Raw genomic sequence first — 23,292 nt, forward strand, 5'->3', positions numbered from 1 at the left:
CCTTGCTATTAAATCCATATCGGTCATTTTTGCACCATTGATTGTGAATAATATGTACGATAGTTCTTGAACGCCACACAAGACCTGTCAAACCACGCCCCTTTTTTGCCGAAGCTGGCCCCTCAACCATGGATGTGAGCTCAAACATACCGTGTGAGGTAAAGTTCTCTTCATTTAAGGATATAAACTTTATATTATAAACATATAAACAAAAACAGACCGTTCACGCTGTCATGTAGCGTTGCTGTTAAGATAGACTCATGTTAATTTTGGAAATAGTCACCAATATGAAGTTAATGTTTCTCAACCGAAACACATTTATTACAATCAGCAACACCTGTGTCGTTCAGGCACACGTTGCTAATTTCTATATGTAGAATTTCCGTTTAAAAACCTTATTCAAACAAGCAATGTACTAGGACACATTTACTAGAGATACATCTCTAAATCCACATTTTCACAATCTTTCTCATGGGACCTAGACTCTCACAGCAGATGTTTACAGAAGAACCTGTGCATTATTTTTGCATTTCCATTTAGGCCTAACCTACATCTAGCTAAGGCTAATTAAGTTTATACAAAAAACTAACAAGGAATCCTAAGTGTTGAATCTGTTTTAGAGACAATGATCACATTACATTTCAACAGAACCTCAAACTCAAAATTGCAGGGCTGTTGTGTCCAAATGCATGAGTTTAAGATAGGTCTACCTAATAAATGAATCGGTGAGCTGAGGTGGGAGAAGTATTCAGATCTTATACTTAAGTATAGTACAAATACCGCAGTGTAGGAGTACTGTGTTACAAGTAAAAGTCCTGCAATCAAAATATTACTTAAGTAAAAGTACACAAGTATTAGTATATCTCTGGTTTAAAAGTAGCCAGTGTTGTAAAGTGACTAAGTAGGTTTACTCAAGTACTGTACTTAGGTACAGTTTTGAGATACTTGTACTTTACTTGAGTATTTTAATTTGTTGCTACTTTATACTTCTACCCCACTATGTTTCAGCAGTAAATGGTGCACTTTTACTCCTTTTAATGATCAATAGTTATAAAACATATCTTTATATTATTCTGAAATGGACCAATCTGACTACTTTTGGTACTTTAACTATATTTTGATGCTAATACTTTTGTTCTTTTACTTGAGTAACATGTTGAATGCAGGACCTTTACGTAACAGAGTATTCCTACACTCTGGTACTTCTACTTTTACTTAAGTACTAGATCTGACTACATCTTCCACCCCTGAAATTAGCCATGTGTGTCTCTCATTTTAATTTTGCAGCTGGCAAAGATTGGGATGACGTTAACAACTTTGTAAACAGCCAGGTATCGCCCACCATAATATCACATCAGTGTATTAGTTGATTTCACTTATTTTATTAATAATATGAACCTGTAAATAGTGCAAATGGTAACTAATGTTGTCAAATAATTGTAATGAGTAAAAAGTGCAATATTTGCTGCCAAAATGTCGTGGAGTAGAAGTACCTCAAAAATGTTCTAGTACTTAACCACATTTACTGAGCGAGTGTATGATAGTACTCCTACGAAAACATGACAACTGAGCAGCCTGTTCTCACTTCTCTTTTAGCTTAACCTGCTCCATCCAAATGTCCTACTAGTGACAGTGATGTCTAATAAATTTTAAAGGTAAAATCTTAATATCATTGCCAGTTAACTGTGACTATATCCGGTTTATATAACATTCAAACGAAATGTGTCTCTGTTTCAGGATTCATGAAGGAATAACATGTATTCCTGACATATTTGCTCATACTACCATAAGTTTAAAGTATACTGGACTTCCTTCATTCTAAAAACCTCTCACCCTTTGTAATCCAAATAGGTACACGGGCCATAAAGTGGGATGGACAACTTGTGTTGGTGCCTCAAGGTCCATGGTAAAGCTGACTTCGAAAGGTAAGGTTCTCTATGTGTTGTATGCCTTCTTGAGTGTAAACCTTACTTACCTTACTTACTACTTACTAAAATGCAATGCTCCGATGACACATCACAGCTGAGCAGCCATAACCTAAAGAGACACCTGAAGGGGGCAGCGTTGCATTAGAAATCCCTCTTGGAGCTCAGCCTCTCAGGTCTGTAGTAACAGGAGATGATACAGCTCTCTGCAGGTGCCCTGGCGTGCATTCAAGATGATGGATGTTTTACATTAGTGTGTGGTGACAGCAGCTAATGTTTGTGTATCACTAAATGTCAGCCAGTATCATATTCAAAAATCTGGCAAGAGCCGCAAAGTGTGACTCCACATTTTACAGCTTCCGTACTGTGGAACTGACCTTCACACTACACTGTCTCACTGTAATGCTTTCAGCATCTGCATACAGGATGCCATAATATTAGTCCAGTATCTCCTAATGATACATGACGGTCAAACTACGGTTGGAAACAGATGGGTACACTTCACATTGTTGCTTACAGAGTTTACAATGGTTTCGTTTGGTTTTCCTTTGAAAAGACCAGCTCTTTATCACGTTTTCTGACACTGGTGACAATTTAATGATTAAAAAAATAGGTAACTACCTTGCATTCTGGTTTGCATATTATATTGGCAAAGTTATAGCTACTTAGAAGGCGCTGATGTTGAATACATGTATTAATTTCTCAAGGGCACTGCAGTGGAAACTGTTTCTGTAGGTGATTGTGTGACGTAGATGGAGTGAAAAGCTGGAGGACTGTTAATGAAACAAGGTCCTTTTATTTGGTCGTATTCTGCTTTCTCCTTCGTGGGCTGTGGTTTGCTATAGATAAGGCTTTACAGCCGTACGGGTCTGGAATCAATAATGGATGTAATTGGTGAGGTGGAAGTGAGGATAATTGAAGGTAATTGTGTGGTCTGTCAAAAGCCTGGGAGAGAGGTCAGGACAAGAGTAGTAGAAGAAGAGAAGTAGAAGGTGGTGGGGAAGGAAATATCTTCTCAAGTCCTCTACCTACTGTACTGTACATGGTACCAACCTCAGTCTTCTGGTCACTAAAAAACACTCCATTGAAGTATTCATCTTCCTTTGCTAAAATGAAGGTCTAGCGTTGTGTATACTTAAGAAGTCTACATTTGAATGAGTGATGGATAGATAGTATATCTTTAACTTTCTGTCTCATTATAAGGCAGCATAGACCAGCTGGGTTGTTAAACATGATCATGTTGTGTAGAGTTTACAGATGTCTCATTACATGATTTCTGAAGTTAAAACTTTACTTAAAAAGAGTTGCTACCATTTGGAGCAGCAGGTGTTGCCTCGTGCTAAATTGATTTAAAGTGTGTAAATCCATCTTTATCAAGTCTCTTGGGTACCAAGTTCATCTCCAGTCAGTCCAATACAACTCCTTGATAGTTTTCTAATCACTTTCAGTCCATTTTAAAGCATTTTCTACATGCAAGAAAAAAATTGCCTTGCTTAAGGGCAGCTAAGTGGTACATATGAGAGTGAGTGTGCAGTTTTATGGGTTTGTTTCAGGCAGACAACAATCTCTAGCCCCTAGGGTTCAACCGCTCAAAGTCAAAGTGTTAAACGTTCCTGGCACACTCGGCATTCCTCTGGTAATGTGAACCTGCCTTATATCATTTCAGTCAAAGAACAGAAAGAACACTGATGGAATACATCTACTTCATTATCAAGTATCTTCTGTTCCCCAAGGTTGTTTGACTTTTCCACACTTTCATATTTGGGCTGAAACAGGTGAGGTATGGTGCAGGTCAGCAGGGGGCACTGCAGCACCGTGCATCGCCCCAAACCCAAACTGCTGTATGCTCTTCTGCTGCTCTGCAGAGTCATGCCCACTGAATCATACAACACATTCATTCATATTTACCCTGAGAACATTCAGAGATGACTTCCCTCTCATATCTTGGAGCAAACAGAATCCTATATCTATGCTCTTATCATTCTCTGCATTATATTGACTTATTTGCTTACATTTTGATAGGTTGCTTTTAACTTACATGCTGCAAAATCATAAACTAAAGTCTGCAGCAAAAATTATAACGTGATGCAGTGGTTTCTTACTTTCTTTAGCTAAACTATTAATGTCATTTCCTAAAAAATGTGTTCCATTTTGCTTATATTATTCACTTGGGCATGTATTTAGTTATATTAGATGATACTTTTTTTGTCATTGCACAGAGTACAAGTACTGAGAAAACAAGACGCAGTTAGCATCTAACCAAAAGTGCAAAAAGAAGCAGTAAAGTGCATTGTAATTTATTATAAATTCAATAAAGAATAACAATATAAATAATAATAATTACTAATATTATGTCTTTTCCATTTTCACAAAGCCTACAAATAAAAATATCTAAACATTTCTAAGAGAACACAAGCACATGGTGGGTGAGTGAAAGCAGTGGTTGCATTGCAAACTAAAGCGTGAGAAATTGTAGGTGAGTAGGTGTAATTGCATTGGTTCGACATCAGTCCCCTGCTTTGATGTCACAGCCAACGGTTTCCAGGTGATCTCACAACTTCATAGCTGTCCTGTCATTGGCTGGCTCAGAAGTCGCCGCTGCAGCATTCCTTCTTGTAGATCCACTCCCTGGAGGATTTGGGAAAGGCTGTTGTCAGTGATGAATGCCTTCTGCTATTTAACTGGATATTAGGATGGAAGTTCTCCTCACCGCAACATTCAGCTGGAGGGAATGTGAAGAGATGGAGCTAATTTAAAGTCACGTATTGATTTCATATTTTGTCTCCAGTTGTCTGTGTTTACCTGCTGCGAGAAACATGTTTATCTTCCTTCAACTTCACTCCTACACTCTGCTGTCCCCCTCTCCCTCTATCTTATTTTCTGATGTTCTATTAGTGGTGTTTTTTGAGGGAAATTGTTCCAACGCAAGATTTTGAAAGGGAGCGAGTTCGCCACTGTATTCCAGTTTGGAAGAAAAGAGGGAGAGTTGTGTTTTCATTATAGATAATCAAGTCAAGGCTTTGCCTTTATTCTCCAAGCATAGCCTTTTGTCAATAGAAACGGGAGTGTAGAGAGGATGATAATAAAGGGCAAGAAAAACAGGTTGAATGGGAAAAAACAAGCAGAGATTGTAAAGAGAAGATGGAGTGAAACAACCATCAGTGTGCTGTCTCTCTATCAAGGCTCTGTCTCTACTCCTTCACAATGTCTTCCAATGCCTGATTGGAAATGCTGTGTAGGTAATGAACCTGATTATAGACTCATTATTACATAACCAGCTTTAAGCACATACTGTTGACATTGAGGGCGAGAGCTGTGGAAAGGAGAACGGAACACAATTAAATGCATGAAGAGACAATTGAGAACTATGGCAGGGGAAATATTGTCATAAATCTGCACACTTTGACGTAAAAAGATGTGTCGCAGGTGTACTTTGATGCCTCTTCACACATGCTGATTGTTGTGACCGGGATAATTGGGCCCCTGTCGGCTTGTTTTGTGCCATGAATGCTCGTTTAACACCTGCCAAACAGGGGAGTATAGCCTCATAAAACCAGGCTGCTGTTCATCTTGCAAGCTCAGTTTTTTTTAACTGCGGGATTAAACATCATAAACAGAGTACACATTGTGAGCTAGTGCTGCTATGCTATAGCAAGGCACCTTGTAAAAGCAACAATTGGCTCTCCAGAGAGATGACATTGCAATAACTGACAAAGATGACATTGCAATAACTGACAAAGGGAAAGTGCTGATTCCTGCAGGCGTGCACAAAGATTATCATGATCATGATGATATTCTATTATTTTCCTATTGTTATATTGCTTTGTGTCTTTATCAATATTGAAGGTTATTTTGTCTTTAAACATAGTGTGTTGATGACATCACATCATCATTATCACAAAAGAAGACTCCTGATCCTAAGAATTATGTTTCCAACCAAATAGTCATATGTTTTACTCTCTATTGAAATTTGGTAAGCCGAGTGAAATTACATTTTCCCAATAAATACCCAGCCTGACATTCTATTAGTTACAAACTGTGCACTAACACCATGACCCTAATAGATCCAGCTGTTTTAACCCATGCTTGGAAGAAGTGCATATCTTGATGCCACTGACTCACTCTGTCATACTTAACAGCACAATGTTCTCTTGTTGATTTAATGAGCTTTATTTAGTTTTGACTCAAAATCTCTGAGTTTTGAGTGTTTGTTTCCTCCCAATTCTAATTCAGTAACAGGGACTGCTGTTCTCATGCTGGGTGCTTGTAGAGCAGAACAGTGCCATAAAGAAGTCAATATTACAGTAAAGTTATCTTGTCTTTCTCACCAGATGTGATACACTGTCTTTTACATACCAGACTTACTTGACTGGACAGCTTTTTCCATCAAAGCCAAGCTGTTATCTCTGCCAAGATTCCCTGATGCTGATCCATTTGAAGCTGTAGAAAAAGAGCTGATGGGAGGCGAAAAGTAACTCTGTTTTTAAAGGCCAGCCACTTTCACTGTGTGTGTGTGTGTGTGTGTGTGTGTGTGTGTGTGTGTGTGTGTGTGTGTGTGTGTGTGTGTGTGTGTGTGTGTGTGTGTGTGTGTGTGTGTGTGTGTGTGTGTGTGTGTGTGTGTGTGTGTGTGTGTGTGTGTGTGTGTGTGTGTGTGTGTGTGTGTGTGTGTGTGTGTGTGTGTGTGTGTGTGTGTTGTTCTTTCTATAATTGACCAGCTGTGGCTACGTGTTTTGCCTCCTGAAAACCCCCCATTGATCACATGGCCGTTTGACGACGACTTTGGTTGAACCGTCCCAGTCGTCTGTAACGCCTCTGAAGATGAGAGAAGGAAATGGAGGGGTCTGTCTGAGGGGATAGGAAAGTGATGGAGGATAAATTCAGTGAGAGATGGAAGCAAGTGGGGGCGAGGGAAATATTACAGTCAGCGTGGGAAAAGACGATCAGGATGGTCTGTTCTGTCACACTATGAAACCCAGTCCCTTATGAAAACTATTTATATTGTAGATTAAATGTGCTTATACAGAAATCCTGTTCCAGGAACCCATTTGATACAGTGTGCAGGAATCAATAAATCAATAGCAGAATTAATTGCAATAGATTTGCAATGATGAAAACGATGGGTTACGCACTGTAACCCTAGTTATATAAGCACAGGCGGAGCCCTCTACTGGACTCTATGGGTACTACCCCTTGACCTTACTATGCAAGCGTTCACCTACTGAGATATCTTTAAACGTAGCCAGCCCTTGGGGCGGGCCTACCTGAGTGCACGCGCAAGTCCACCCTATATAAGGCGGCCTCGCCTCCTGAATGTCATCCTACACCCTCTTCAGCGAGCAGCATCAAATCAAATCAAGTTTTATTTATAAAGCACATTTAAAAGCCATTTTTGGTCGCGCCAAAGTGCTGTACATGTAATAAAAACACATTTCTACAATCACAATAAAATAAAAATAAATTACAACAGATAAATAAACAGAGGGAAAAACCCACGTGGTCCATACCCAGCCACGTATAGAGCGTTGCAGTAATCCAGTCTTGAGGTGACGAAGGAATTAATATCTCTTTCTAAGTCTTTAAAAGATAAATACGACTTGGTTTTGGCCAATAGTCTTATTTAAAAAAAAAAGCAGGATTTGACTACGGTGCTGACCTGCTTGTCGAATTTAAAAGTGCTAGTGAAGGTCACTCCAAGGATAGCATAGGACAGACAGGACATCCTGTCACGGATGCGTCTGTGAACACTTTAATGTAGGAGGTCACTCGCCCCAGCGGAGCTCCCCTCCGGAGATGTACTGGGGACCCCCAGTACCGGAGGTTGCACACCACTGAGGGGGGGATAGTCACCAGACATCGTTTGTGCCTCTTGGGATCTAAACGAAGGCCGGCAAACCACCTTTGCAAGCGGCGCACATGTAGCAACCCCAGCGGCAACACAGAGTGAGCAGCCGCCATGAGACCCAGAGTCTGCATGATGGTCAAAGCTGTCACCATTGCCCCCTGTCGCAGTCTGCGAACTGCCCACAGCAGGGACGCCTGTCTGCTTTCTGACAGGGTGGCGCGTAGCCTGCCTGCATCGAGCACCATCCCTAGATACTGCACCTGCTGGTGAGGTATGGGATTGCTCTTCTTCCAATTGACTGCAAAACCCTATTTGTTTAGGTGTAAGATCAATTGGGCTGTGTGAAACAATGCCAATTCCCTGGACCTGGCCATGACTATGAGGTCGTCCAGATAAAAGAAAACCCTCATGCCATGGTTGCGAAGCGGCTGAAGTGCCGTGGCCAGTCACACATTTGCTGAAAGTGCGTGGGGATAGGGAGAAGCCAAACGGCATTCTGTTGTACTCGTAGGCTATCCCCTGGAAGGCAAAACGCAAATACTTTCTGTGTCTTGGAACAATTTTGACATGAAAGTAAGCGTCCTTCAGGTTGATGGTTGTAAGCCACACGTGATGTGACGCCACTGTGGCCAGAGAAACCACACGGCCAGCTCCGGCAGCTACACCGTGGACCAGATTGTTCATCTGGCCAATACAGCGGTCCGAATAATCACTCCCGTCCTGAGGCGGGGGGGGCGGCCTGCTGAGGGGATATCAGAGACACGCCTAACACACCAAGATTATTGGCCGCTGCTGCCATCTGTGTACCGAGCCGGAATATTCTGTCCAAATAATCCAGCATTCCTCGGTCATGCGGCAGCGGGCGCAGAGGCTTTTTCCCCTCCGCCCATCCAGCTGCCCGCGGAAGCAGATGGGCCGCCAGGCTCTCATCAAGGGGGGGCACGCCGGGACACACCATGTCCGAGCAGCCCTGCACCCTCAAGATACCTGTCATACCTGCCACTGCCTGGAGCCCTCGTTCTCAGTGGCTGCCGCCACGTCGCCTCCACACACTGCCAGATGTCTGGCAACGGAAACATAGGTGGTGGGGATCGGCACCTGCGATTAGGCCGGTGCACGTAGGACAGGGTCGGTGCTCAAGGACTGGTGAGTTTTCCATTCTTTGCTCGATCTTCTTCTCTCTCTTTCGCTCTCTCAGTTGTTTATCCTGCTCGCTGAAGAGAACAGGATGACAGTCAGGAGGCGAGGCCGCCTTATATAGGGTGGGCTTGCGCGCTCACTCAGGTAGGCCCGCCCCGAGGGCCGGCTACGTTTAAAGATATCTCAGTAGGTGAACGCTCGCATAGTAAGGTCAAGGGGTAGTACCCATAGAGTCCAGTAGAGGGCGGAGCCTGTGAGATATAACAGTATGTATAAAAATGTCCCACAGTTATTAAAATGTAAATGTACCCAGATTTATTGAATGTCAAATTCAGCAACAGTTATAGAGGTTAAATCTAAAATATATAACTACAGACCTAACTTGGTGTCAAGTGGTCTAAAGTAGGGCAGAACTCCGACTTTTCATCAGTGAATAATCTGCCGAGTCTTTTCCTGATTTAATCGTTTGGTCCATAAACAATGTTCATCTCCAAGACATTTATTGAGAAAAGCAGGACATCTTTGTGTCTTATAGTTACAGTTTTAAATGGCTTTAGCTGTGAGCTAAGGTTATATTTGAAACTTTGCTTCCTTTAAATACAAGCTTAAGCTCATGTTCAAGGGAATAAACTTGGAAAAGTCCTGGTTAGCAGAATTCCATCTGATTTTATAGTGGACAAAATGATGGAAGCCTGCCAAATATCCCAGCTCCGAGTTTCTCCTGCTCTCTAATAGTATACACACTTTGACCTTTCTTCCTCCAGGGCTCTGTTTTCCGGGGTTGTGGTTCGGGGTCAAGGCCATTAAACCTGGCTTAATAAGCTGCTGAGCCCTCCCCCTGCTCCCCCTCAGGTCCATGTGAGGTCTGAAGGGCCAGAGTCAGCAAAGTCAGAGTCTGGTCCTGTCAGCAACCTTCACACATGAAGAGTGTGTCTGTAGCACCTTTATATTCACCATGATACTTCTGATACATGTTATCCTCTATTGAGGTGCAGCCCTGTACTTCAGACAGCCAAGCATTTGAAGGACACATAGGCATGATGTGAAAGAAGAAAAAAGAACACTAAAATATTACTTAGGAAAAACCACTGGAACAATCCTGTTGCACACTGACTGCAGGCATATAAACACTTGCATTAATTTAATATAATATATGTGAACTGGGATTTCATTCTCTCTGCTGACAAAATAGATTAGTGTTTCTCACACCTGCTCTTGAATACACACTTGTATTTGAATATGTAGAAATTGTGTACCTAACTTCCTTGTCTTCATTGAGCTATAACTTTCACTTTGCTAAATCTATATTGTGTGGCTTGATACTTGACTCATTCTCTTTTTATTTTAGTTTTATGCTTTTTTTCTGAGTAAAAGTCAATATACACTGTAAATGTTACTGTCATCTGGGTTCTGAAAGCACTTGATCAAAATTAGAAGATGAAAAACTGTTCATGTTTAGCACTGGAGTTTGTTTCTACAGTGTCTTACTCTTGCAAGTCAATGCATATTTAATGTGGACTTATTTTCAACTGAATAATTTAGTGCATGGTCAGCAGCAGGGTGAACCAGAATCTATCTGATGGGCCGAGAGAGCGGGAGGTATTTTCAATGCAGGAAGTTTGAATAGACATTATAATGCATATTGTAGCACTATCTGTATTACAGGTTGATTCTGTCATTTCTAAATCTCACCGTGTAGCAAGATTAGAAATGGGCAGTTTAACTGCACTAATCAGAACTAACTGACCAGATCACCTCAATTCTGATATCTGAGAAAACATTTTCTGTCAATAATAAGAACTTTTGAGGAATTTGAGATCAGTTGAGACAAAATAATAATCATGTTAAAATATATTTTAACCTTCTGTATAAATCGGTCTCCGAAGTCATTTTGGTTGTTGTATATTTGCGTACAACTACTCAAGTGACAACAGTCATTTTGCCAATAAATTAATTGCTCAACTAGCCCAACGAAGCATACACTGTAAAACTTTGTAGCAATCAATTGGAGTTTAATGGGTTCATGTTCTCAGATCTCCTTCATCTGGTTTGTGTCTTTTGATTGAGGCTGAGTCATAAACTCCCATGGTTCAGGTTCTTTCTAAAGGGATGATGGGAGAGTAACACAGCAACACATATTTAATGTATCCCTGTGAGTAGGACTATGTGGGAGTGGAACTATTTAAACCTTAATCATACTGTTTTTATTAGGTTACAATATAGAGGCACACATCCATCTTAATCTTGTGTTACATTGTTTCTAAATAACAAGATATATGTAAAGCAGAGTAGACCTGTTTAAAGCTCTATCCATATTTTGCAGTGTTGAAGCATTTAATGCAGGTATGCTTCAATGCTTCACCTTATACAAACTGCATTAGCTAGTGTTAAGAATAAGCAGCTACAATGTACAAATAGTGTGGGCTGGTTTATTTTCTCTGCCGCCCCTACCAGCTCAGAGAGGACTGTATTCATTTGTTTTATTGCGTTGGAGAGCATTATGTAAATATGTACATTGTTGCACTCTGGAGGGAGAGTGTGCCGATGGGGCTGAATGGAGCATCCAAAGAGGCCAGTTTAACAGCCAGCCATGAATGCCCAGTAGCATATGTCAGCTTGTCTCTCACACACACACACACACACACACACACACACACACACACACACACACACACACACACACACACACACACACACACACACACACACACACACACACACACACACACACACACACACACACACACACACACACACACACACACACACACACAGCGAGGAAACCCATCTGCGCCAGGGGTGGACCCGGGCATCGGGGTGCTCCCTCTCTTTCATTCACCATAGCTGGGTACCCAACTATGAACGCAGGGTTTGTGAATAGCCGTTATTAATGAGGCCTCATTCGGTGCAAGCAGACACCCAGGGCTGCTGCTTAGTGGCGTGCCCTCATCCAACGTGAATAACAAAAGGCAGAGTGGGATCATTAGGCTCCCGGATGCCTGCGGGGTCCGCCACTTTAATCACGTTTGCGTAATGAATGCAACTGCTGTGAATCACTGCTTATTCATAATGTCTCAGAAATGCAGTTGTAATGTGGTACTAATGCTGCTGCTGCACTGCCAGAGGTGGTGTGTGTTTGTGTGTATGTAATTGGAGGAATTAAGATGGTGTTGGGTTTTTTTATTACTCGTGGACAGTGGCCATTGTGTGTTGGATATATTGTGACAATATTATGACAGGGCCTAAGGTCATGTTAGATTGATCATCAGTGTGGGATTCCCTCATTCTGCCCTCATGAGTACGAGACATTAAAACTCACTAAGCATCTGTGATAGTAAAACGTTGGAGTAGGCTGTGAGATGTTAGCCTGTGACTGCAGGCTCACAATAACATTTAAGTTAAGTGACTTCTACATATATCTTATTCTGCTACAAGTTTTCCTCTTGAATCTTTCCTCACAATGTTGGGAGGGATTTTCAATGAATGATTGATGCCGTTTTTAGGTCTTACATGACATTACAATAATGAATGTTTAAAAAGAGAGTTGATTTCAGTTTTCTTGAGATGTTTGTGTCTACATCTATCCTTGTCCAAAAAGCACCTCAAACAATCAAATTGAGTCAAACGAGCCCTCCTACCCATACATTTTATGATTTTTAAAATTGCTTATCCTCTGTCCTTTCTAAGATTCTATAATATATGTCCCCATTCCTTATGCGAGGAGGGCACAAGTGTGTTTGAATGAATCTTGTTTCCTGTGTGATGTATTGTACAGACTGAGTGTTTTTTTTTACTACATTTGACGCTGTTTCCTGATGCCACTGCCTGATGTCTACCACCATCACCACACCTATGTCAAATGCTGAGATTTCTACTCTAATATGTAGCATTGATAACATGGTTTGTTTGCTTTTATGTAACCTCCCTGAAGCCTATATGGTTAGATGCCAAATAAGTGACCTTTTCCTATTTGTCTCCCTCACAGGGGGCTGTGCTCGCTCCCAACATGTTCCCCAGCTGTTGGGCTTGCTAAGGCTCCACTGGAAAACAGCATGTCACTCTCCTCTTTTTGATGTTCTCACTCTGCCTATGTACCGGTCGATGCGACAGTGGGCGTCTCTACATGCCAACAAGTCTGGAATAATCTCAATTAAAAGGGCTAATCTTGTTATTAGGGAAGCACTGTGTCGTGCACTGCCACACATCTGTTTTCTTTTTGTCTGTCAGACGTGCCAAAGGGGTTTAGAGCAATTGTGTCCTGCCCTTGAAAAATATACATTCGTTTTTAGAGAACATTGTTGATCTGGGTCTCCTTTGCGGCCATTGTAGGCCTACTTTCTGTTCGTGCATCTAGCTACCCACTTTTCAAGTTAGAATTAATCCCAAGAAGGAGGCTCAGTGCTAAATAATTCTTAACTCCGTTCGGTTTAAGAGAGGAAAGCCCCATGGCCTAAATCTCACATTTTGTAAACCACAGGTCTATTTAATGCAAATACAGGTTGCAAGTGGAAAGATGCCTTCTGCAATTTTATTAAGATTTCTATCTATTTGCATATGCATAGGATGACTCTTTGTTGTCAATGTATTGAGGGGGGGAAACTCCCTCACAGACGAATACCACAAAAAGAGAGCATTTTGATGGAAGACATGCCTTCATGATCAGCTTTAATAGGCTATTTTACTGGGGAGCCGCATTGAAGTGGAGCGCATTAAGAAACAGCTTAAAGTGGCTCATAAACTGCTCGGATCCAGCGATGCCTCATGTCATCATCATCATCCCAGACAGACAAAAGGCATTCCATTTGGGTATTTTCTGCCCCCATCGTCTCCCCCACCCCCTCCCCAACCAGTCATTTTAGATCCTCTGGCTGGTTGTGATGCCGATGATCTGGTGATGTTTAACACCGTGTTTTTCAACCATTTTTTAGCCACAATACATTTTTTACATTCAACAAATTATGCAATTATACAAAAAAAGTTACTTAATGACACATTGAAGCCTAATACAGCATATATAAGTACTGCCGCATCTCTCAATTTGGCTACGTGTCCGTTCCTGAGTATCTCGCTTTGAGGGCTCTCTTTTTTTCTCATTTAAGTGACCTGTTTTCCAGTTTGTTTACGCAGGCGAACAAAACAGTCATTGTTGTGGTTTTGAAATGGCAGGTGTCTGCAGATTAGGTTTTCTTTAGCTTGGGACCATGACACTGTTGGATTTGATTTGCAGCAAATAAATAATAATTTTTTGGACCAATTAAGCGAAAGTGGACAATTTCCCACGGCACACCTGACGATCTCTAACGGCACAGTGTTTGGAAATCACAGTTTTAACAGATACTCATTTTTTTTTCGCTCTATGGAAAGGTGCCTTGCCTAGATGTGGTCTGTTTATCAAAGACTCTAACAAGAGACTCCTTTAGTGTTGTGTTGTCCCCCTATCCTTATCAATATCAATTAAGTGAAACTTTTTTCTTGTAAATGATTCCATGTTTCAGTCCCAAGGTCCACAGAGGCTCACCAAGCTAAGCGGGTACTATAAAAAGCACATGAAACCAACACTTTGCAATTTAATTGTTTTTTTAAAACAAACTTTGTTGTCAGTTAACACAATATTTGTTTTATAATTATTTATTGTATTGCCTCTCAGAGTACTGTTATTGTGCTTGAAATTAATACAGTGGGGCAAAAAAGTATTTAGTCAGCCACCAATTGTGCAAGTTCTCCCACTTAAAAAGATGAGAGAGGCCTGTCATTTTCATCCTAGGTATACCTCAACTATGAGAGACAAAATGAGAAAAAAAAATCCAGAAAATCACATTGTCTGATTTTTAAAGACTTTATTTGCAAATTATGGTGGAAAATAAGTATTTGGTCAATAACAAAAGTTCATCTCAATACTTTGTTATTTATTTTGACCCCACGGGGTGAGATCTTGCGTGGAGCCCCAGTTCGAGGGAGATTATCAGTGGTCTTGTATGTCTTCCATTTTCTAATAATTGCTCCCACAGTTGATTTCTTCACACCAAGCTGCTTACCTATTGCAGATTCAGTCTTCCCAGCCTGGTGCAGGTCTACAATTTGGTTTCTGGTGTCCTTTGACAGCTCTTTGGTCTTGGCTATAGTGGAGTTTGGAGTGTGACTGTTTGAGGTTGTGGACAGGTGTCTTTTATACTGATAACGAGTTCAAACAGGTGCCATTAATACAATTAACGAGTGGAGGACAGAGGAGGCTCTTAAAGAAGAAGTTACAGGTCTGTGAGAGCCAGAAATCTTGTTTGTTTGTAGGTGACCAAATACTTATTTTCCACCATAATTTGCAAATAAATTCTTAAAAAATCAGACATGTGATTTTCTGGATTTCTTTTTCTCATTTCGTCTCTCGTAGTTGAGGTATACCTAGGATGAAAATTACAGGCCTCTCATCTTTTTAAGTGGGAGAACTTGCAGAATTGGTGGCTGACTAAATACTTTTTTGCCCCACTGTATGTATGTGTATATATATATATATATATATACTGTATATTAAAGTTTAACTTTTTAAACAGCAACAGTGGCTGACTTTTTGACAGCCTTAGCTAAATATTGGGCAAAGCATAGCTGCAACAACCTAACAGAAGCCTGCATGGCAATAAACCAACACCTTCTCATGCCAACTCACTTTATCATTCTCTGCTTTCCACAGAATTTTAGTCTGTCTCCATGCAGAGACATTTCTGCTTTTGCTATCCCCAACAATCTGTCCTCAGCTTATTTACTCAGTGTGAATAACAAATAATGAAGCATCTCCATTTGTCAGGTCAGAGGGAGAGAGACGGGGCTCCTTGGCTGCACCAGAGGAGCAGAATTAGTTTTTTCTAGAAGAAGCATAGCGGTGGAAGGGGGGCGATGAGGGTCTTCTACTGAGGCCCAAAAATTATCTTTGGAAAGTGACCATCAGTAAACCCCCCATCCATCTTATTCGTGTTAATGCGAAGAGGCTGAGATAATGGCAATGTTTCATTTACAAAATCAATCTTATCGGCAGTCATTTTCTGGTAAATATTCATTTTGTTGGTGTATACAGTCTGCTTATCAGAGCTCCACAACCACACGCAGCAACAGGATAGCAATGTTGCATTCTGCAAAGCCTGATTTATGTAGTGTCTTAAATGGATAAAACACATTTAAATAATTAGGTGAAATGAAATGGCAATACAGTCTGATTATCTGGGGAGAGTTACGACCATAAAACTCATTCCTTACAGTTTTGAGACATATTTCAGGTTGCACAACAACCAAACATAAGCAGTTAGTTAAAAGGGGCTATAGAAAGGACACATTTATTGCGTCATTTCAATGTTTTGCTAAGTGAGTGATGCCGGTAGTTTGGGTACTAAAGGGCCAGTTATTGATGGCATGACTTTTTAATGTTTTATCACAGAAGGTCACTAACCAGCATTTACTGTGGAGCATGAAGCATCTGCTGGGTTTGATTCTGTGCAGTGGATTCAATTTGGCTCATAATAAACCCTGTAAAGGCTTATAGGTGTGCTTTTGCATTAGGCATGTGTTTCTAAATAAAATATAATATATTTGTAATTGCAAAATAAATTAACTGTAATGTTAACACGCTTAGACTAAAGATAAGCTGTATGGGAGCTACATTATTGTTTGTTTTGCATTTTTGTTTGGGACTGGCAGTACCTAGTTTATACCTCAGCGACAGAGCATCTATGAAAAGATAAAAGAAAAATAATAACAGAGACAGTAATCCCTGGGAAATTAAATTTTGTGTGATGCCTCAGGAATAAGCAGAGTGTGCACAACCAAGTGTTTACAAATCTGAACAAATGGGACAATTTCGGTTTGAAGCCCTTTCACATATTCTGTTATCAAACATCCGGTCGTTGGGTAGATGTACGATCTGGGTTTGTTTTCTGTAAGGAATTACCATACAGATGGCCAAATCAGTTTTCTCTGATAAAAACAATGCATAATTCAAAGAGAAATCATGTCCTTACCTGCACTTACCATCAGTTTTTATAGAGAAATAGTGATCAGATGATGAAAATATTTAAAGTACGAATGTTACAGTGCACTTGACATTTTAGCTAGGCTGACATTTTTTTTATTGAATCATTGTGGTAGGCCTGTTTTTATGAAAGTTGTGAGCTGCGAGCTCTAAAAACCCAATCTTATAATTTCCCTTGACTCATTTGCATGTGTATTTGCATTTTATAGATGCCACATTTTCATTTCTACACTTTCCTTAGAAGTAAGTCTCCACAGGGCTGTGAGGGAGATAGCCACATCAGACTCTCTTCAAACATGCTTGTATCTAACTGTGGCTCCCTAAATGAGACGACGCAAGGTGAAAGAGAAGTAAATGTTCACAAACTTCATCACTTTCCAAATATATCCCATTATCAAGGTGTATACCGATGGCACATCTGAAAATGAAGGTGTTAATTTGGTTATTAACAGTAACAACCCCCTTTGTGCCGCAGGTACATTGTTAATACTCCCCGCATGTACTGTATCATTCGCAGCATGTGCAAAATAATGGAGAGCTGAAAGAGGCAATTATACATCATTCAATATTTTACTCTAAAAATAGACCTTACCATCTGCTGGGCCCTTGGAATGAATCCCAGTGTACAGTATTTTGTAGATACATAGCATCAGCCAGGAGAAGGTGCTTTGTTAATTTTGTAATGTAACTGTTGTTAATTGGTCACTAAATGAGAGACGTGGCCTTTTTTAACCCCATGTGTTAGTACAGTACTGCATGCATGCCGGTGTCTGCGTCTATGAAGCGAGAGTGAGCAAGGAAGGGAACGACACGTGAGAAAGGGAACGAGACGTGAGATAACGAACGCTGCCAAGGTATCGAGGAGACTGAGATGAGGAGAAATGGAGGGAGAGGGCAACTTTTCACTTGGCCCCCATCCAGCCCGCATATCAACTGTCTGTTGAGCTTCTCAAAGGCAATTTATTTTTAGATATTTCAAAAACTCATTTGAAGGCGATTTTCACTCTATGGCTGCAGCCCCTCGCCTTCAGCCTCCTCCCCATGCGCCAGCCTCACCCCCTCTCATGTGGCACCCGATGTGTCACAGAGCCCATTCCTTGGCAGTCAGCACAGTTTTGATTTAATTCTGAGGGCCATCTGTAATCCCCTGCAGGACACAGAGGCCTGCAGCCCCGCGTACCGCCCGCTCTATCTCACTTTCTATCTGCCTTTTTTTCCACTATTCTCTCTGGACCCTACCTTTTCCTTTGTTTTTCACTATCAGCATCACCCCCAACCGTTCAGCTACCCCCCCCTGCTCTGTCGCCCCACTGTGAGACTGTCAGAAAATCTTAAAAATAATGGGATTGCAAATAACCAAAATCTACTGCAGTTGTTTAAAGAAAACGGCACAATAGACTTTAAACCAAGAAATCCTGTAAATCCAAAACTTTGTGCAATATACCCTTTCCTTTAACCATGGTTTATTTATCTGCTATTCGTTTTTACTTATTGTCTTTTGTATCATTAATAATGTGTTTCTACTTTTTTATTCAACATGTAAGTCTATTCTCTTTACTTTATCTGCACTATAGTCTTGCTGTTGTAATACCGTACATTTCTCCGTGGCAATTCTGATTCTGTAAAAGACCGCAAGAATATGCTGATGTTGAACAGCAAGCACTTTGTCTAGCCCTGTTGATCCGTGAATTCGTGATTGTTGATTTGCTTCCATCAGTTTCAATAAAACAGCAATATTTAAGTGCTGTCCTAATTTCTCTTCAGCATTTAGAGCCCTTGCAACCTCCTGCCCCTCTAGTCTACGTAGGATATGTCATATAGTGTAATCTTTCTGCCTTGTAGCATGGATGGTACTTTTGGTGATATAGGAGTTCACCGTGCTTGAAACACAAATGCACTCACACAGAAGTTTAGAAAGCACATTATCTGCTACAGGGAAGTTACACTAGCTTGGTGGAAATATCTTTCCTGGACATTGCTCTTCACAAGCTGATTGGAAGTTACCCTGTGAGTGTCTGGCGGCCGGGGTGAAGCAGTTTGGCGCTCGGTTGACTCTGTAAGCTCTGGTCAGAGATAAGCACCTGGCTGGAGAGCTTTTCCATTTCCTCCCAAAGCGCCCAATCAAGTAGTGGCTGCAACTCAGCATTAAGGAGACCTAAATACTCCTTGCTCTTCCTGTCTCCTTCTCCCCCATGGAAGGCTTTTTCTGACTTGCGCCTTCTTTCTGTCTTTCTCTTCAAACTTAAACTCTGAATATTTTGTTGCACTTGCCCCCAAAAAGCTCCAGGTTTTTTTCCTTCCAGTGAATTTTTTAGGGTCACGTTGTGGCTGTCAACTATTTCTCCAACTTTCCAGTAGAAAGTATCAATTTACAACACAGACTCATTTAATCCCACTTGTGCACATGTTGATACCCAGCTTTGGTAGCTAGGGGTTGTGACACGTCTGTGTGTGTTAATTAGAATGATCAAGGGGCCACAGAGCCCATAATCCTTTATAACCTGATTCAGGCAGAGATGTCTTCCTTTTGAATGTGTGCCCTTATCAGTTCCTGCATAGTGGTTGTTAAAACAATTACCAAATAAGATGTGCTACACATTTGCACAAGTTCTCTAATAATAACCCACTAGCCTAAGGAGTTACATTTAAAACCTTTACAGATAAAAAATAATAAGTAGGCAAGTAAGAGAAGGATTTTAAGGCTGTTTGATGATTGAGATATGGATTATGCAGAAGCTGCTACAGCTAAATATCAATCACATGGCTCATTGGTTTATTTTTTGGGGAAATGGATGTCAAATCCTCTGATTGTTTCTACTCCTGTTGCTAATGCTATCCAAAGATAAACCAATGTGGCATGAACCTGATGCTTTTAAAATAAATCTTTCGAACGGACATATTAGCCCTTTGCATATAATAAGTTCTCCCCTGAATTTTCAGTCTCTTCTTCATCACTTTCTGCTCTCAACATGGGCAGGTGAAATCTTTGAAAATGCTCAATCAGCAGTAGCTCTGATAGGCTGGCTGGATACTTTGTCTTGCGTGTGACCTTGCCACTCCTCTGATGTCCATAACAAATTGCCCCAGGGTATCAGCATGATCATGCCGTGGCAACACAGCACAGGAATAACAACATGCCCAACCATGCTGCATTTTGTGTGTGGGTGTGTTTGTGTGTGTTGTTACTGCAGCTCCACACATTTTAATTACAGTGCTGAGTGTCTCTCTTCTCTGGAAAATCAACATGGTCCTGCACATTTCAATTTATGCCTGTGCGACCCAATAAACAGATTTATAACAGCTTCTGCATGTGTAAACATTGCTGTGTCAAATAACAATAATTAATTACTCAATAGCCTACAAACGCTTACATTTTTGCTTTCATGTGGCTGTAGGCACAGTTTTAAATTAAAGGTGTGTGCACATTCATTATTGCCTCCTCACCTCCCAGTACAGTAGTCAATGGCTTTAGTTATTAATGTTTAAATGTGATTCATTGAGTACAATTGGCCTATTGGTCAAGCTGTAAGTGGCTGTGTCATCCACAAGTGCTGCAGGGGTTGTAATTCCCTCTCTGTTCAATACACACACACACTCGGCGCTTGATGAACAAGCTAGTCCGGGCGATTTGCTGCAGAAGCAGGATTTTATAGTGTTTTTGTGTGTGTATTTACATGTGCAAGTGCAGACACATTTAGTTGTTAACTGAAGTGCACGTGAGAACAATTTCACATCCAAACATCATTGATTCAATCTCTCTCTGTGTTTTGTATAATTAATCAACCCACAATTTAAAAGTGCTTACACATACAATAGTGTGGCATCAGTCCAGATGAGTCTTTTTCATAGTCAGGGTCACTCACACGGACCCCAGAAGCCCCTCACACTCTGAGCCCAGCATGATATATGAGGGCTCTTATTGTTGAACCAGGCTAGCAGTCCCCCCCGGCCCCCAAAATACAGTATGAGCCGCATATACAGGATGCTGTCGCAGCATTGCATTGGCACACACTATCATAAAGTTCCAAGGGCATCAATTTTACAGTGCTTCATTAATATGTATTGGAAATTATTTTCCAGTTTGTTAAGGCAAGTCTTGCTTCCCTGAAGGTTAGGTCCAGTGGGAGTGTGCACACGTGTGTGTACAGTTTGAGCGGTGCCAAATACATCACAAGTATACTAATCAATGTACCATGGGTATTCAAATCTTGCTCAGCAAAAAATTAAAATGAGTAATGCTTCTTGCTGCTCAATAATATGTTGCACAGGTTGTGTTCTCCACTGTTGGAGAAAAGTTTGGTAATTACATTAGCATGACCTCATGATTGATATTTCAGGGGAATCTGCTGATTCATAAAAGATCACTTCACGGCCTATGATGCACATTGGATGTTTTGATCAAATGTTTTACCCCATTCCAACCATTGACGCACGAACAAATGCTTGAATAGACCCCATTCTTGACCATATCGACTAACTAGCACCCTTTTGCTGATACTCCTGCTTATTCAGATTTTGATAGCCGATCCCATTCCACAGTCCGTAGCTCTTTGGTCCGATCGGGATGTGAACCGGTGAACCTTTGTTCCAAAGTCCAATGGACTGAACCACTGCCTATATAAAGCATCAAGTTATTTTAATTTGCCCTACAATATTCTCAAATGTTTCCCAATAACCGCCAAACCACATCTATTTTGCCCAACAGTATTGTATTTCTAATAACATGGCTCTCTTCTAATAATACTCTATTGGCGTATTTCCACTTTCCACTGCAGCGCGTAGCACGGTTTAAGCGTGCCTTGCCAAACCTGGCCCATTTTTTGTTGCTTTACCACCTGGGGCAGTTCCGACTAACGGGTACTGTTTCACAGTTTTTCTGGCTCTCCAAAATCCAGGTTCCTTCGGGGCCAACAACCGGGCTGAATATGCTAAACTAGTGAGAGACTCGCTGGCAAGGGGGCTACAACAAAATTAACATATTTTACCGTGATTTAATTGTAATACACGTTTCAAAATGATGCCGAACTAACAACATACTGATACAAGTTTGTAAAAACCATGAATTAATGCTTTGACAAGTCTGCAGACAGACGGCAGGCGAAAAACCTTTTAAAATGTGTGTTTTCTGAATGGAGATCGGCTAAGCTAACGTTGTATATGCTCCGACCGTCCACACTCACAACAACGGCCTATACAGACATAAATAAACCAGCGACTGTATTCACCATGACAAAGACAGTCTGTGGTTTGTACGTCTTTAACCTCTTTTCTAGTTTCTGAACAGATATGAGGAGCTGTGAGCCCTGAGTGCTAACAGCTAACGGCTGATGTTGGTTTTGTGTTTCACATTGAAGATGAGGTCACGGCTCCGCCTACACTGCGTTACTATAGTTACTACCCCAGTTCCTAAACTGTTATGGAAACGCAGCATAAAGTGAGGCTGGCCTACCAAGGCCTAACTATACCATACTAAGCCGTTCGAGGTCCTGCGAGGCCCTGCAGTGGAAATGCGCCATTAGATGCTGACCCAGGGCTCCCCAGTCTTCTTAATTCCTTCTCTGATTAGTGCTAATGTGCGCTGGGCATTGTTTCTTAATGGGGCATAATATTGGCCGCCATGGCACAAAGCGGGTCTCATTGGGGAGCTGGTGACACCCGGGGCTGATTTGATTAAACCCAGAATATCCCATTCTAATTCTGCTCATTACACTGGGTAACCAGGGACCCAACGACAAGACAACTTGGAATATATAATCGCCAGGTAGCGGGAGATTTGGGTTAAGATTAATGAGAGGATTGGGGGGCATGGAATAGCTGTAAAGAGATAAAAACTTTTCCATAAAAGATTTCATCAGAACATTGTGAACATATCTGAAGTTTAGCAGCTATGAATGTCATTTTTCATCTTTACATATAGTTTGCCCTGCAGGTATTATAGACCTCTTGTTGATGAAATGTCAAGTGTAATTTTAATGTGGCGCATGTTTAAAATATGGGCCTTGGATGGATAAATAGAGACCCACCCCCAAATTGCAGTTTTAACTCCCCGGAGCAAATGAAAGCACAGCAACCTGCATTAGTATTATGAATATACTCCCAGATGTCTGAGATTAATCCTCAGAAAATGGCACTTAATTTTTCAAAAGAGCGAGAGATGTTGGCCTCTTTTTAAATTGAAAATATCATAATGAAAGATTTTTACTGCAAAAGGCATCGCACACATTTACACTCCCCCTATGCAGGGGCTCATACATTGAGAAGACGATTTCCCCTCTACATCTTTTAGAAATAAGAGATTTAAATGGAGGTGTCAGCACCGGGAAGATTGATAGGTCTCAGTTAATGTGTTTTTTCTCACTCCGTAGGAATTAACT

The 23,292-nt window shown here is 41.1% G+C and overlaps 1 long non-coding RNA gene across 1 annotated transcript in view; it reads left to right on the forward strand.

Moving 5' to 3' along the window:
- Positions 1–92: 92 nt before the first annotated feature.
- LOC307023340 overlaps positions 93–23,292 on the forward strand; it is a 104,772-nt gene continuing 81,572 nt past the window's right edge. Inside the window, exons 1-2 of the long non-coding RNA XR_013803683.1 lie at positions 93–158; positions 1,852–1,925. This is a non-coding gene — a long non-coding RNA (uncharacterized lncRNA). The remainder of the gene's footprint in view (positions 159–1,851; positions 1,926–23,292) is intronic.

This window comes from Notothenia rossii (assembly GCF_949606895.1).
Source record: "Notothenia rossii genome assembly, chromosome: 10".
In the NCBI taxonomy this organism is placed as follows: Eukaryota; Metazoa; Chordata; class Actinopteri; order Perciformes; family Nototheniidae; genus Notothenia; species Notothenia rossii.